Here is a 14,737-nt window from a genome sequence, read left to right as displayed (position 1 = left end):
GCTCAATTTTACAGATGTAAACGTGCCAGATGTTACGATTTATACTGAATAAGGACTTACATTTTCATCTGTTTCTCTACAAAAGGACTTTATTTCCCTCATTTATTGGGATTCAATATTTAATAGGGGCAACAAATATCATTTTGAAAGTTTGTGCTCAATACATTTTTACAACCTGAGTCAGGATTTATTTTTCCTTTTGACACTGATGTTCCTAAAGGCACTTTATTCTGTACAATTTCAAAGAGAGCAAAAGTTCAGGATTCTATCTTCAATCAGAATCAGCCTAACATTAAAAAAAGGACAACTGAAACATCTGGGCTACATCACAACAAGATGAAATGCGAGCGCTAGCATACAGTGTCGTGGAATATCGCGATGAATCTCTCTAAGTTGTAAGAAAACTCTCGGAGTCTTGAGTTCCAGATGCCAAAGTTGTAGTTTATTGAACACCAACAAACATGAGACCGACCAGCTGTCTGTTCTGCCTCATTATCCTAAGTTCTCAGTTTATATACCTTTTTGTTATCTTGTTACCCACTATCTCTGACCTATGAGGTCACTGCCTTGTCTCTTTCCCACCAATATGTTCTACATCCTTTGTTAATTAAATATTGGTGGGAGATCCCTCGTCTATCTATTAAAAAGAAAAAGAAACATATATCTTTGGTAGCCTCTCATAACTTGACATCATGTTACAGTTCATGGACAGAGTACATCAACTCCTAGAAACATCTGCGTAAACAGCCATGTCTCCATCAAATACTTTTTACCTTTGCCCTACATTTCAGTGTACCCTCATAATGAGGCGGCCTTGTTTGTTCATACACAGTATCATTTGATTAATGAAAGAAAATACAAGCTCCAAAGATATTTAACTCATCAAGGTAAAACACCATGCCAGAAACATAACATATATAAGAGATATCTAACTTATTAAAAGTGTTTTTGTAAGAAGTGCATCCTGTATTTTAATGAGACACACCATATATTTTAGAGATACGTGTCAGCATAAAGGAAATACACCAAGGATATATGTCAGAATACTACTAATTAACAGAAACAGCAAAACACCAGCTGCAAAAATACAAGACACCATTCATATAATAACTGATTAAAGAAGTACATCCTGTATTTCAAGGTTATATACCATTCTTTGTGTTCTCTGCAGTATCAACACTTTTAGTAACCTCATATGCTCTCTCCTGGCTCACACAAAGGCCTAGAAACTCATATAAGTATTTTGATATATAAAAACATATTTGAGCATGTGCTGCAACATTAATACATTATCAGTCAGCAAAAGAGAATACAAGAAATATGAACTATATAACATCTAAGAATGATTATTATACCATCTAAAAAATGATTATTCTACAATAACAGCAAAACAAAACACGAGGTTAGCAATGTTAGCAATTTCTTAAGCTCTCAAAATAGCAAAGTTCTCAACACATCTCGACTAAATGTATGTGCACTCATCATAAAATACCCGTACAAATTACCATGTGCACTAAAACTAAAGTTACAACAGGTATATTTCAAGTTTACATTGCACTGATGTGCACCTCTCTAACACAACTATAGCCTCCCTCCAATAGAGGGCGCACTTACACAACAATTAACTCTCCCAATACCTATAAACTACCATGAAATGACTGAACAATACAATATTTTGGTGAAATAAACTCACATACCCACAAAACAGAGAAAGAAATGTTGCAAAAGTATTTGTCATTCTTTAACCTGTTACACAGGCATAAATAAAAACAATTGTTTATTTTTTATTTTAACATGCATTTTTCAGGAAGTTATTCGCATGTATTTGAGCGTTCAACTTGAAGCAATATGTCGTTAATAGACTCATGAATAAAACTGTGTATTATGTGAAAATCATGAAACTGTATTGGGTTTTAATGCTGTTTAACAAACACTGGTTGGAAAAACCAACAATGTGGAACTGTATAGACTATACTCGGTATGACATGACCATATTTATTCCTAGAAAAGTCTTAATTTCTTCTATTGTCATGGCCAGATTTTCTTTTCCTTTTTTGGTGTGCATACAAGTTAGTGTTGTGCATTTCATCTATCAGATCTGTGGGGAAAAGATGCATAAAGAAATCAACTGGTTTCTTTCCCTGGACATTCACTTTCCACTCTCCTGAAAAACGAGGCAAGTCTCTCTCAAACTGGTTGTATTTGACTTTCCAGACATTCCTGGTTTTGTTCTGCCCTTGAGTTCAGTCAGTTAGCACATGCACAGCTTCCTCAGCATCTTCACCTCTCTCAGCATCCTGACCTCCCTCAGCATCTTCAACTCCCTCAGCATCCTGACCTCCCTCAGCATCTTCAACTCCCTCAGCAACCTGACCTCCCTCAGCATCTTCAACTCCCTCAGCATCCTGACCTCCCTCAGCATCTTCAACTCCCTCAGCATCCTGACCTCCCTCAGCATCTTCAACTCCCTCAGCAACCTGACCTCCCTCAGCATCTTCAACTCCCTCAGCATCTTCACCTCCCTCAGCAACCTGACCTCCCTCAGCATCTTCAGCTCCCTCAGCATCTTCAACTCCCTCAGGAACCTGACCTCCCTCAGCATCTTCAGCTCCCTCAGCATTTTCAACTCCCTCAGCAACCTGACCTCCCTCAGCATCTTCAACTCCCTCAGCATCTTCACCTCCCTCAGCAACCTGACCTCCCTCAGCATTTTCAACTCCCTCAGCATCTTCAGCTCCCTCAGCATCTTCACCTCCCTCAGCATCTTCAGCTCCCTCAGCATCTTCAGCTCCCTCAGCATCTTCACCTCCCTCAGCATCTTCAACTCCCTCAGCATCTTCACCTCCCTCAGCATCTTCACCTCCCTCAGCATCTTCAACTCCCTCAGCATTTTCAACTCCCTCAGCAACCTGACCTCCCTCAGCATCTTCAACTCCCTCAGCATCTTCACCTCCCTCAGCAACCTGACCTCCCTCAGCATTTTCAACTCCCTCAGCATCTTCAGCTCCCTCAGCATCTTCACCTCCCTCAGCATCTTCAACTCCCTCAGCATCTTCAACTCCCTCAGCATTTTCAACTCCCTCAGCATCTTCACCTCCCTCAGCATCTTCACCTCCCTCAGCATCTTCAGCTCCCTCAGCATCTTCACCTCCCTCAGCATCTTCAACTCCCTCAGCATCTTCGCCTCCATCAGCATCTTCACCTCCCTCAGCATCTTCAGCTCCCTCAGCATCTTCACCTCCCTCAGCATCTTCAACTCCCTCAGCATCTTCAACTCCCTCAGCATCTTCACCTCCCTCAGCATCTTCAGCTCCCTCAGCATCTTCACCTCCCTCAGCATCTTCAACTCCCTCAGCATCTTCGCCTCCATCAGCATCTTCACCTCCCTCAGCATCTTCAGCTCCCTCAGCATCTTCACCTCCCTCAGCATCTTCAACTCCCTCAGCATCTTCAACTCCCTCAGCATCTTCACCTCCCTCAGCATCTTCAACTCCCTCAGCATCTTCACCTCCCTCAGCATCTTCAGCTCCCTCAGCATCTTCACCTCCCTCAGCATCTTCAGCTCCCTCAGCATCTTCACCTCCCTCAGCATCTTCAACTCCCTCAGCATCTTCGCCTCCATCAGCATCTTCACCTCCCTCAGCATCTTCAGCTCCCTCAGCATCTTCACCTCCCTCAGCATCTTCAACTCCCTCAGCATCTTCAACTCCCTCAGCATCTTCACCTCCCTCAGCATCTTCAACTCCCTCAGCATCTTCACCTCCCTCAGCATCTTCAGCTCCCTCAGCATCTTCACCTCCCTCAGCATCTTCACCTCCCTCAGCATCTTCAGCTCCCTCAGCATCTTCACCTCCCTCAGCATCTTCAGCTCCCTCAGCATCTTCACCTCCCTCAGCATCTTCAGCTCCCTCAGCATCTTCAACTCCCTCAGCATCTTCACCTCCCTCAGCATCTTCACCTCCCTCAGCATCTTCAGCTCCCTCAGCATCTTCACCTCCCTCAGCATCTTCAGCTCCCTCAGCATCTTCACCTCCCTCAGCATCTTCAGCATCTTCACCTCCCTCAGCATCTTCACCTCCCTCAGCATCTTCAACTCCCTCAGCATCTTCAACTCCCTCAGCATCTTCACCTCCCTCAGCATCTTCACCTCCCTCAGCATCTTCAGCTCCCTCAGCATCTTCACCTCCCTCAGCATCTTCACCTCCCTCAGCATCTTCACCTCCCTCAGCATCTTCACCTCCCTCAGCATCTTCAGCTCCCTCAGCATCTTCACCTCCCTCAGCATCTTCAGCTCCCTCAGCATCTTCACCTCCCTCAGCATCTTCAGCATCTTCACCTCCCTCAGCATCTTCACCTCCCTCAGCATCTTCAACTCCCTCAGCATCTTCAACTCCCTCAGCATCTTCAACTCCCTCAGCATCTTCACCTCCCTCAGCATCTTCAACTCCCTCAGCATCTTCAACTCCCTCAGCATCTTCATCTCCCTCAGCATCTTCATCTCCCTCAGCATCTTCAACTCCCTCAGCATCTTCACCTCCCTCAGCATCTTCATCTCCCTCAGCATCTTCAGCATCTTCACCTCCCTCAGCATCTTCACCTCCCTCAGCATCTTCACCTCCCTCAGCATCTTCAACTCCCTCAGCATCTTCAGCTCCCTCAGCATCTTCATCTCCCTCAGCATCTTCACCTCCCTCAGCATCTTCACCTCCCTCAGCATCTTCAACTCCCTCAGCATCTTCAACTCCCTCAGCATCTTCAACTCCCTCAGCATCCTGACCTCCCTCAGCATCTTCAGCATCTGTATCTGATACTAACATAATCCTTAATTATTTTGTTCTCATTTTTAGGTTCATCCCTCCTTTCTCCAGTTCTTTCAGGGTGTGTAGCTGTAATTCTGGCCATATGTGCATTATGAAGTTAAACCTGGATCAGTCAGTTACAGTTAGTGGCTTTACCTTTTTGGGTTCCCATAATGCACTTAAAACAAACAGAAAATGTTTTGTGTATGTCTGTACGGTTAGGTTAAGGCACAAGATAAACATCTTATTATATACATTATTAATGTGAATAAAGATTTAACAACCTAAAGTTTATTTGATTTTTCATTTTGTCTGTTTGTGGTCACACCTGAACTCTTCTGTTAATAATACAATCAATCTTTTCAGTATAAGTTGCACAAGGGTTTTTATTTATTTTACCTGACAGGTTTGGAGCAAAGGAGAGGTTCAGTTTATGACAATGAGATTCATTCAGATGTGAATATACAGAGATTGTCAGCTCATATGAAGGGTAATGGACATAGTAGACATTCAATTCACAATCACTTTATCAATCATATTGTGTCTGACTATCACTTATGTGGCTGGTCACATGTGTGAATGCTGTATGAATAATCAATATTATCTGTCCATATTTTTACTGATCAATGTTAAATGTGTATGCATATAGTACATGTTGTCAATGTTTAGGAGTACAATAGCATGACCTCAAAGCTTATGATACTGTTTCTCAAGGTCATTGTAATATCACTGGATAAGTGATGTCTGTCTAATGCAGTCGTTACTCGTCTGTCCTGTTTGATAGAAGAGCACTTTCAGTTTTCATGTCTCACATTACAAACATCATTAAAAACACAAATAATGTCATTCACTTTCACTTGTATTTGCTCACATTGTTGTTTAGTCTTCTTGTGTTATTTTGGTAAATTAATTTCATGCCTTTGCCAATATGCAACGATTTTATCCATGACATTAGTGTGTAATAGTGTGCATATATATATTAACACTTCACTCATGTGATGCTATCATATATATGCTACTTTTTTATCTATATTTACCAATATGTTTTTCTATTTCTACAATAAAGCTGGTGAATCATCTTGAGTATATTTACAGTAAGTCAGAACATCAGAAAAACAGATATACAATGATAAAAGGTAAAAACAGTGATATAATTAATGTAAGAGATTAACAAAATATCGCAAGCATACTACTGTAATTTAATTATTCAAAATACAATTTATTAATAAAGCACAGTGGAATTTTTTGTCACTCAACTCAGATGGTTTGTAGAAGGAATACATAAAATAAAACCAATATAAAAATAAATATATTGAATAAATGTAACTTAATAAATGATAACTCTAAAATGATATAGTCATAAGACTGATAGTACATTGTCTCGTCCAATGAACTAAGTAAATTTAAAAAGTTAAGTTGAGCTGACGCCTCATAGTTGGAGTCAGATGCGGAGAGCGGAAGAGTGGAAGTCTGCCCCGAATGATTTGTTAGGGTCTACTACACCATAGACTGTAAAAAAAGATGGACGACGCCCCTTCGATCTTTTCCATTGGTGAGAACTGAAGCCGCCAGTGTCCCGATATGGCGCTGACATCTTGGGACTTGAGTCTGCGCAGTTGCGATTTCAGGACCAGACCTGCGCAGTAGTGAGCAGGAAGTAAAGCCACGAAATCAAAGCCCCGCCCTCACTCTCGCTGAATCAATCGCAAGCACACGCCCCTGTACTTTTGACTTTTGACGGTGTGAAATAATTAATTATAGAAATTTAGATATTACATTTAAAGCTCCAATCTCTCAGTCCTCCGAAGATCCCGAAAAAAAGTCCGTTGGTGCTTCAGTGACTACTTCGCTCAGAGAACCTGTCAATCACAGCTGTCAATCATGATGTCACAGCAGCGTTTTTATAGCATCAAATAACTAAAAACAAACTTATTTTGAAAACAAACACTTGAAATGACATCAACGTGATAGAAACGACAGTAAATGACAGAAACTATCTTTGGAAAAAAGATATGTGAAGTGTAATTTAATTGTTTAGTTGGTGTCCCGTTGAATAACATGGGGAGGCGGGGTTTATGACCTATACTAGGACCAGTCACCGGGGGGCGATCGAGACGTTTTGGCTTCACTTTTGAGGGCTTGTGCGGCACACTTGGTCTACACACTATGTGTATGTTGATATTAGGCTGATGTTAGGCTGTGGTGGTGGCGTAGTGGGCTAAAGCGTTGAGTTGGTAATCAGAAGGTCGCTGGTTAGATCCCCACAACCTCCACCATTGTGTCCTTGAGCAAGACACTTAATCCAGGTTGCTCCGGGGGGATTGTCCCTGTAATAAATGTACTGTAAGTCACTTTGGATAAAAGCATCTGTCAAATGCATAAATGTAAATGTAGGCAATAACTCAGGTCAGGTTGTTCTAATCGAAAGGTATAAAACAGGCTCTCATATGTATTTATGTTAAAATAAGTCATAAATTCCTGATCTCAGCATGATAGGTTTAACAATGTCGGAGACACATCCTGTTATGGTGTGCCTCAGCTGTACATCACTTAGACAATAGCACCAAACCCATACGCTAAAGTCTCTAAAGGTCATAGAGTTAACTTGAACTCTTATACAACACCATACAGAGTGAAGGACATCATGTTCTAACATACAGTTTGAGCATATGAGGAGTACATTTCTAATATAAATGTATATGAGAGCAATGTGTCACGGAGCGCTCAGCTACGCCTCCCGCTGGTTTCATCCGCTCCCTCTCCCCGGAGTTTTAGAACTGCACTTCCCATCGTTCCCTCTGGTCATTATCTATCTCCATCCCTGCCTGGTTTATCTGTTTATCCTCATCACCGTCACCTGTTCATCATTATCTCCCCTATATCTGGACTGTCCCTTTCATTGTTACTTTGCGAAGTGTTGTTTTGCTCAGCTGACATTACCAAGCGTTATTCCCTGTTCCCTGTTCCCTGTTCCCTGTTCCCTGTTCCCTGTTCCCTGTTCCCTGTTCCCTGTTCCCTGTTCCCTGTTCCCTGTTCCCTGTTATTATCTGGACCTTAGATCTCTGCCTGGACTCTCGACTCTGTGAACCCTTGCTGCCTGCCCTGACCCTTGCCTGTGTCTGATTACGAGTACTGGATTGTCCCTTCATCAGAGCCTGTTTCTGTTTATGTCTGCTTCTCTCTGTTTGATCGCTTGTGTTAATAAACTACTGCAAATGGATCCAAACGCCTCTACCTCTGCACTACACAATGAAGATATGAATGAATATGACATTATAGTTGATTACAAGCATAATATCATAAGCAAAGTATAAAGTAAAGAAAATTAAAAGTCATTATTTACTCAGGGTGATACGGTTGTAATATGCCTCTTAGTATCCTAACACAAATCAACATGATACATATAAAAAAACAAAACAAATGCTTATTGGTTTCCATCAGTGGCCATATATTGAGGGTGAGTAAATTATGATCATTTTTATTTTTAGGTAAACAATTGTTTAAATTGAACAAAAGCCCTGATCAGTAGTGTATCATGTGGTCTATCGTCTCTTTGAGCAGCAGTTCATTGCTATGGATTCCTTTGAGACTATTGTGGTAGATGATCGGGAAAGCAAGTTTGTTCCAGCATCATCAGCGCTGTTGTCTGGTTTGTTCTCTCTAGATGTTCCTATTACATAAAATATAAACCAAATGTTATTACAGTCAGATGAGGAACACAGTCTGGAGTGACATGAAACCTAAATAAAAGAAGTGAATTGTTCACTCAGAAATACCCTCATATCGTTCCAAACCCAGACTTCACATCTTCCGTGGATCACAGAAGGAGGTGTTAGGCAGTGTATAAGCCTCAGTCACTATTCACTTTCATGGCATCTTCTTGCAATACATTGAAAGTGAATGGTGACTGAGACTGAACGTTCTGCTTAACATCTCCTTTTGTGTTCCACAGAAGAAAGTCATATGGGTTTGGAACGGCAAGAGAGTGAGTAAATGATGATACTTGTTGTATTTATTATTGAACTATTCCCTTAATAGTGATGTGACATATGTAACAGATAGTCTGAGTAACCTTTAGCAGCATTAGCGTTCCTTTAGTTTTGTTTGAATAAGAAGAATAGTGAGAACTCGTCCCCACTATCTACTGTAAATGGTTTAAGACATGAACTGCAGTGAAGAATATGTGGAAGAGGAACAGAAAATCAAACCTGCTTCTTCCTCTTGATTAGAGCTGTTGTTTAGGATGTGAACACTAGATCCCTCTAATAAATAAAAACAATCTTTAATCTTTCAAATGTCCAGTTATGATGATGTCATTAGACAGTATTAGACTGTATGTTAAATGGTTTACACAAGATACAATGAATTGGGGAAACTTCGACTACTGTATCTCATGTTTTGCTGACCTGATATAAAACTTGCTCTGGCCACATCTTGACTTCCCTCGGCATCTGCACACAAATTCAAGGTTACCATCAGAAAGACCTTGTGATCTTCAACTTCATCTACTGTACTGTAAGCACTATGTGCACAGAAGTGTTGATTATAAAACATATTTTGGCACTTCTTTTTAACACTGTTTATGCTCAGATGGTTCATATATCAGATTTAGGTCATACTTACTGGTTCTCTTTTGATGTTTACGGCACATATATATCACTAATGCTACAATTACAATTACAATTACAATTCCAAGGACAATTTTCCAACCAAAACGTTTCCACACACTCTGATCTGTAATGAACAAAAAGAAAACAGTAATAAGTTTATTCAAATTAAAAGTAATTAAAACATTTATAATGTTCTGTAGGCTTATTGTTGTTAATAAATTATAAGTTTAGGCCTATAAATGTAAAAACATAAAAAAAACAAAAAAACGTTTAAAAAATATTTAATTAAAACTTTTATTTTCAGATTCACACAAAACAAAAATGCAAAGTATCGATATTTCTTTTATAGTATTTTATGTCTGATGGAAAAGAAAATTAGAAGTATGATTTTTAATTACTGCAGAATTCAATTCAATTCCAAGTTTTTAATGGCGGAAATAAAACAATAATTGAAGTGATTAGAAGAGATAAGAGATCGCTAGCAGAGAGTGATTTCACTGTAAATAAACACTGATATCAACTGATGACTTACATGGACAGAGTTCATCAATGTTGAGATATGTAGTCTGGTTGGCAAATGAGTTGTTGATCACACAGCTGTAGTTGCTTTTATCTTGGAAGTTCACCTCCAGACAAATAAAGTCTGTTCTGTTCAGATCAGAGCTGCTATTGGACGACTGTAAACTGTTTCCTTTGTACCAGGAGAGAGTCACAATCTGTGTCACATTCTCCACTGAACACCCCAAAACACATTTAGAGTCTGATGAAGGACATTGAGAAGAGTCATTGGTGATGACAGGGATCGGCAGATGATCTGTGGATCATAAGAGAAGAAATGAAAGTTTTACTTCACATTTACTACACATTTAGATTTATTGTGAAGCCCTGAAGGATTATGAAATTAGTCTAATAAGGCACTCTTTACTAAATTAAGTGGCAAATGATAAGGCACTTTAAAATCTTCACTATATTCACAATATTAATTTTATATTGCAAGCAAAATAATCGCTATTATATCCCAGCCCTAAAAAACCGTCTATGCTTGTTCTTTGCAAGTGACTTGTATTCGCTTTGTTTTGGAAAGACATGGATATTGATCAGAAACGTCACCCCTCACCTCACCTCACCTCACCTCACAGGCGTTCTCGCCTTCTTAAAGCATATGATCGTATATCTCACTCAAATTATTTTAAACATTAACATAAAAAAAAAGTACCCAATCATCATACTTCAGTAAAAGTACATATATTTTTATGGAAATTGAATCTAATGTTAAAAAAGTTAAACTAGTTAATGAGAAAAATACTCAAGTAAAAGCTTTAAAGTAACTGATATTAAAAGTGCTTCAGTATCAAAAGTACAAAAAATGGCTTCAAGTTAAATAACCCATGTTTGACCTTCGGGACATTTTTGTCTTTTTCATTTAATTTTTTTTCGATCATTTTGGTTGTGTTAATGCCAACGGCATACAAAGGTGTGTATTTTTTGGGGAATTTTGACATTTCAACCTCAGTTCCTATAATACACTGTGTATACCAAATAGTTACACTCTATATTATATTAATAATTAATAAACATTAATTATTAGTTCCCCGTCTGTCATTCACTTCGATGTTGTGTCGAAGGAGCGACACTTGGGGTCTCTCTTGAGCACCGAATATGCCTCTGATCTATGAAAAAAGGCCAATGAGAAGTTGGCAGACAGTATTTGCGAATCCCGCCCCCAGACATACGGATATAAAAGCGGAGAAATACCTCGAGTTCATTCAGAAATTTTCTTTGGTGCCGATGGTTGTGTCTGCAGTGAGCTGCGATTCACACACCCGTTCCTGTTCCTCTGACGCTCTCTGCTGTTGGATCTACGGCGCACTACAGCGGCTTTCTCCTTCCTTGCACGGCAGTGCAGTTTTCCCCTGGGCGCTTCGACAGCGCAAGAGCTTAAACGAGTATTAAAAGAGTGATATTTCTTGTAAAAGAGTATTTTCCTCTATTAGAGCAATACACAGCGGCGTTGAATGTCCTTTTCAGGATGCATCTTTTTAAAGAAGACCGCTTCAGCACTGGCTTCAGACTCGAGTCCCGAGATGAGCATGGCGCCGCGGCAAGCACTGTGTGACGATCACCCCCGTCTGCCGCCAGACATTCAAACCCTGGACAGACCTCTGCTTTCTACGGGTAGGAGTACCCTTGCAGCAGGTGTCCCGATGCGTCTTGGTCACGACCGACGCCTCCAGATTGGGTTGGGGCGCCGTGTGCAACGGGCAAGCAGCTGCATCTCAATTGCCTAGAGTTGCTGACTGTTTTCTTTGCCCTGCAGAAGTTTCTCCCATTAGTTCGGGACAAACATGTCCTAGTCAGTTCAGACAGCACCACCGTGGTAGCGAACATAAATTGCCATGGCAGCGTATGCTCCCGGCAAATGTCACGACTCGCCCGTCGTCTCCTCCTTTGGAGCCAGCAGCAACTCAGGTCGTGAGTGGCACTCACGTCCCCGGCAACCTCAATGTGGTAGCAGACGCGCTGTCACGACAACGCTTGCCCAGCTGATTTGGATATGGTTCGGCAAGGCCCAGGTAGACTTGTTTGCCTCCCGAGAGACCTCCCACTGCCCGCTCTGGTACGCCTGAACAAAGGCTCCCCTCAGGGCAGACGCACTGGCACACAGCTGGCCTGCGGGGCTTTGCAAGTACGCAGTACTGCATTGATACACTTCGAGAGTGTGGAGAGTCAAAGAAAGGACTCTGAATCAATAAGCTGTTCCCTCAAATGTGAATCTCAAAACATCCAGGCAGGATTTTACATCCAACTCAACCTCGACGCAGCCCCCCTGTGCCTCCCTGTGTGAACCCTCATGATCTAGGAGGAGGCAGGTGGGAGGGCTCAAGAGGTGGGATCGTCCTACAGAAAGAGCGTCTAAAGACTCATACCCTCGCAAGGAGGGCCATCCGTTTCTATGAGAGCCGTTTCGACATGGCCGTGGCCCCGGATGGGAACGCAGCTCTCGTGTTAATCCGATGGCGGTGATGTGCTGCTTGTATATGAAACACTGTGTTTGTACTTGTGTTTAGTACATTTGTTTAAAATGGTTTATGTTTAGTGTAGCGTAAAAAGCCCAACTGAGAATCTTTCCTGTATACTGGCGTCATTTGACATACTGTATGTGATATGATATGATGATTTAGTTTACTCACCACAGACTGTAACATTGAAACTCATTTGGTAGCATTGGCGAGATGTAATGACTTCTAGGTAAAAAAGGTCAGCATCTGTTTTGGTCATGTTAATGATGGTGAGATCTCCAGTCTGTTCATCAGTCTTCAGCCTGCCTTCGAATTTCTTACACTTACAGTCATATTTAGAGATCATGTCAGTTTTTTTCTTGTTGTCAGCAATGACAATGTGTTGAGGTCCAAACATCCACCGTACATGACAATTATTCTCTAGTTCTGTAAGATTAGTGTGTAAAGTAACTGGATCTTCCTCCATCACAGGTATCACAGATGTCCCGTAATCTGTCTCAGCACCAAACACATCAGGGGATCACATCAAATTATTTCTCAAGTATTTTTGTTTAAATACAAAAATGTTTTGCCTAATAGCGATTTTACATGCAACATGAAAATGAAACACTATCAACAGAGGAGTAAACTCGGTTAAAAGTCAAATGTTTGACAGGATCAGTAAACAGCGCCACACATCAGCTCTGAAAACAGACTTTTAACACTGCTGACACACCTGAACATATCTGACAAAGACCAGCAATGTTGAGATGTTCAGTCTGGTTAGTGAATGAATTAGAGATAACACAGCTGTAGTTGTTTTTATCCGGATAGTCCACCTCCAGATACAGCCTCCAGTTAAGATTAGACACACTGATGGTGGCGACTAAACTGCTTCCGTTATACCAGGACAGAGTCGCCTGTGCCACATTCATCGCTGTGCAGAGCAACACACATTTTTGGCTTGATATACTTGAAGTACACGGTGGAGAATCTCTGGTAATTTCAAGGACCTGGAAACCAAGATAAAGCAATTTTAACCAAATATTAAGAAAATAAAAGACAAGCTGAAGCAGTTACTATGTCAATGTGTTGTGCTTTACTGTGTGCGATATAATAGTTCACCAAAATGACATCATTTGCAGGAGCGTCACACAGTCCTGTTGTTGTAAACGGATACTAAAATTAATTTTGAACTCAAATTTTCGAACCTCCCCTTGCGGGATCGAGCACACTCTACGTGAAGTGTGGCATCCTCGTGGGCACTGGCCCATGGCACCTCCTTAGCAGACATCTGTAGAGCAGCGGGCCGGGCAACACCCAATACCTTTGCCAGGTTTTACAATCTAAGGGTTGAGTCGGTCTCGTCCTGTGTATACACAACATCACTGGGACCCATCATCCAGTCACATGGTTTCTCTTACCACTGCTACGTTGATGACACGCAACTCTACTTGTCTTTCCAGCCCAACGACACCACAGTGACCGCTCGAATCGCTGCCTGTCTGGCAGCTATCTCAGCCTGGATGAAGGGACACCACCTGCAACTCAACCCAGCCAAGACCGAACTCCTGTTCTTTCCAGCCAACCCTTCTGTTGAACACAACATCACTGTGCAGCTGGGTCCAACTACAGTTTCGCCTTCCAAAACGGTCAGAAATCTAGGGGTAACCATTGATGATAAGCTAAATTTCACACACCACATCTCAAAGACTGCAAGGTCATGTAGATTTACACTCTACAATATCAGGAAGATAAGACCCTTCCTCTCTGTACATGCCACACAACTGCTCGTTCAGTCACTTGTCATAACTAGACTGGACTACTGTAACGCTCTCATTGCAGGCCTTCCTGCATGTGCTATTAGACCTCTGCAAATGATTCAGAATGCAGCAGCACGTCTGGTCTTTAATGAACCTAAGAGAGCACATGTTACACCACTCTTTGTCTCTCTCCACTGGCTGCCGGTAGATGCACGCATTAAATTCAAGGCCCTGGTGCTGGCATACAGGACAGTCACTGGGTCTGCTCCAGCATACCTAAAAACATTTATGCAGAGCTACGTTCCCGCCAGAAGCCTGCGGTCGGCTAAGGAACGTCGCCTTGTCATACCAAAACAAAGAGGCACCAAAACACTTTCCCGGACTTTCAGTTTCATCATACCACGGTGGTGGAATGACCTTCCCAACTCAATCCGGGACGCTAACTCTCTCTCTATCTTCAAAAAACGGCTAAAAACACATCTTTTCCAAAAGCACTTAACCGGTCACTAAAAATAAAATACATATATATATATATTTACATTTCTTGTTGCACTTAAATCTGTTTT

The 14,737-nt window shown here is 41.5% G+C and overlaps 1 protein-coding gene across 1 annotated transcript in view; it reads right to left on the bottom strand.

The window, feature by feature from the left end:
* Positions 1 to 14,737, bottom strand: part of LOC127639485 (uncharacterized) — a 124,763-nt gene that overhangs the window by 95,666 nt on the left and 14,360 nt on the right. The gene's annotated exons all lie outside the window — the stretch shown is intronic.

This window comes from Xyrauchen texanus, chromosome 48 (genome assembly GCF_025860055.1).
Source record: "Xyrauchen texanus isolate HMW12.3.18 chromosome 48, RBS_HiC_50CHRs, whole genome shotgun sequence".
NCBI classification, from domain to species: Eukaryota; Metazoa; Chordata; class Actinopteri; order Cypriniformes; family Catostomidae; genus Xyrauchen; species Xyrauchen texanus.
The sequence above is the reverse complement of the archived record's forward strand: the minus strand, read 5'-3'. Positions and strand labels throughout refer to the sequence as shown.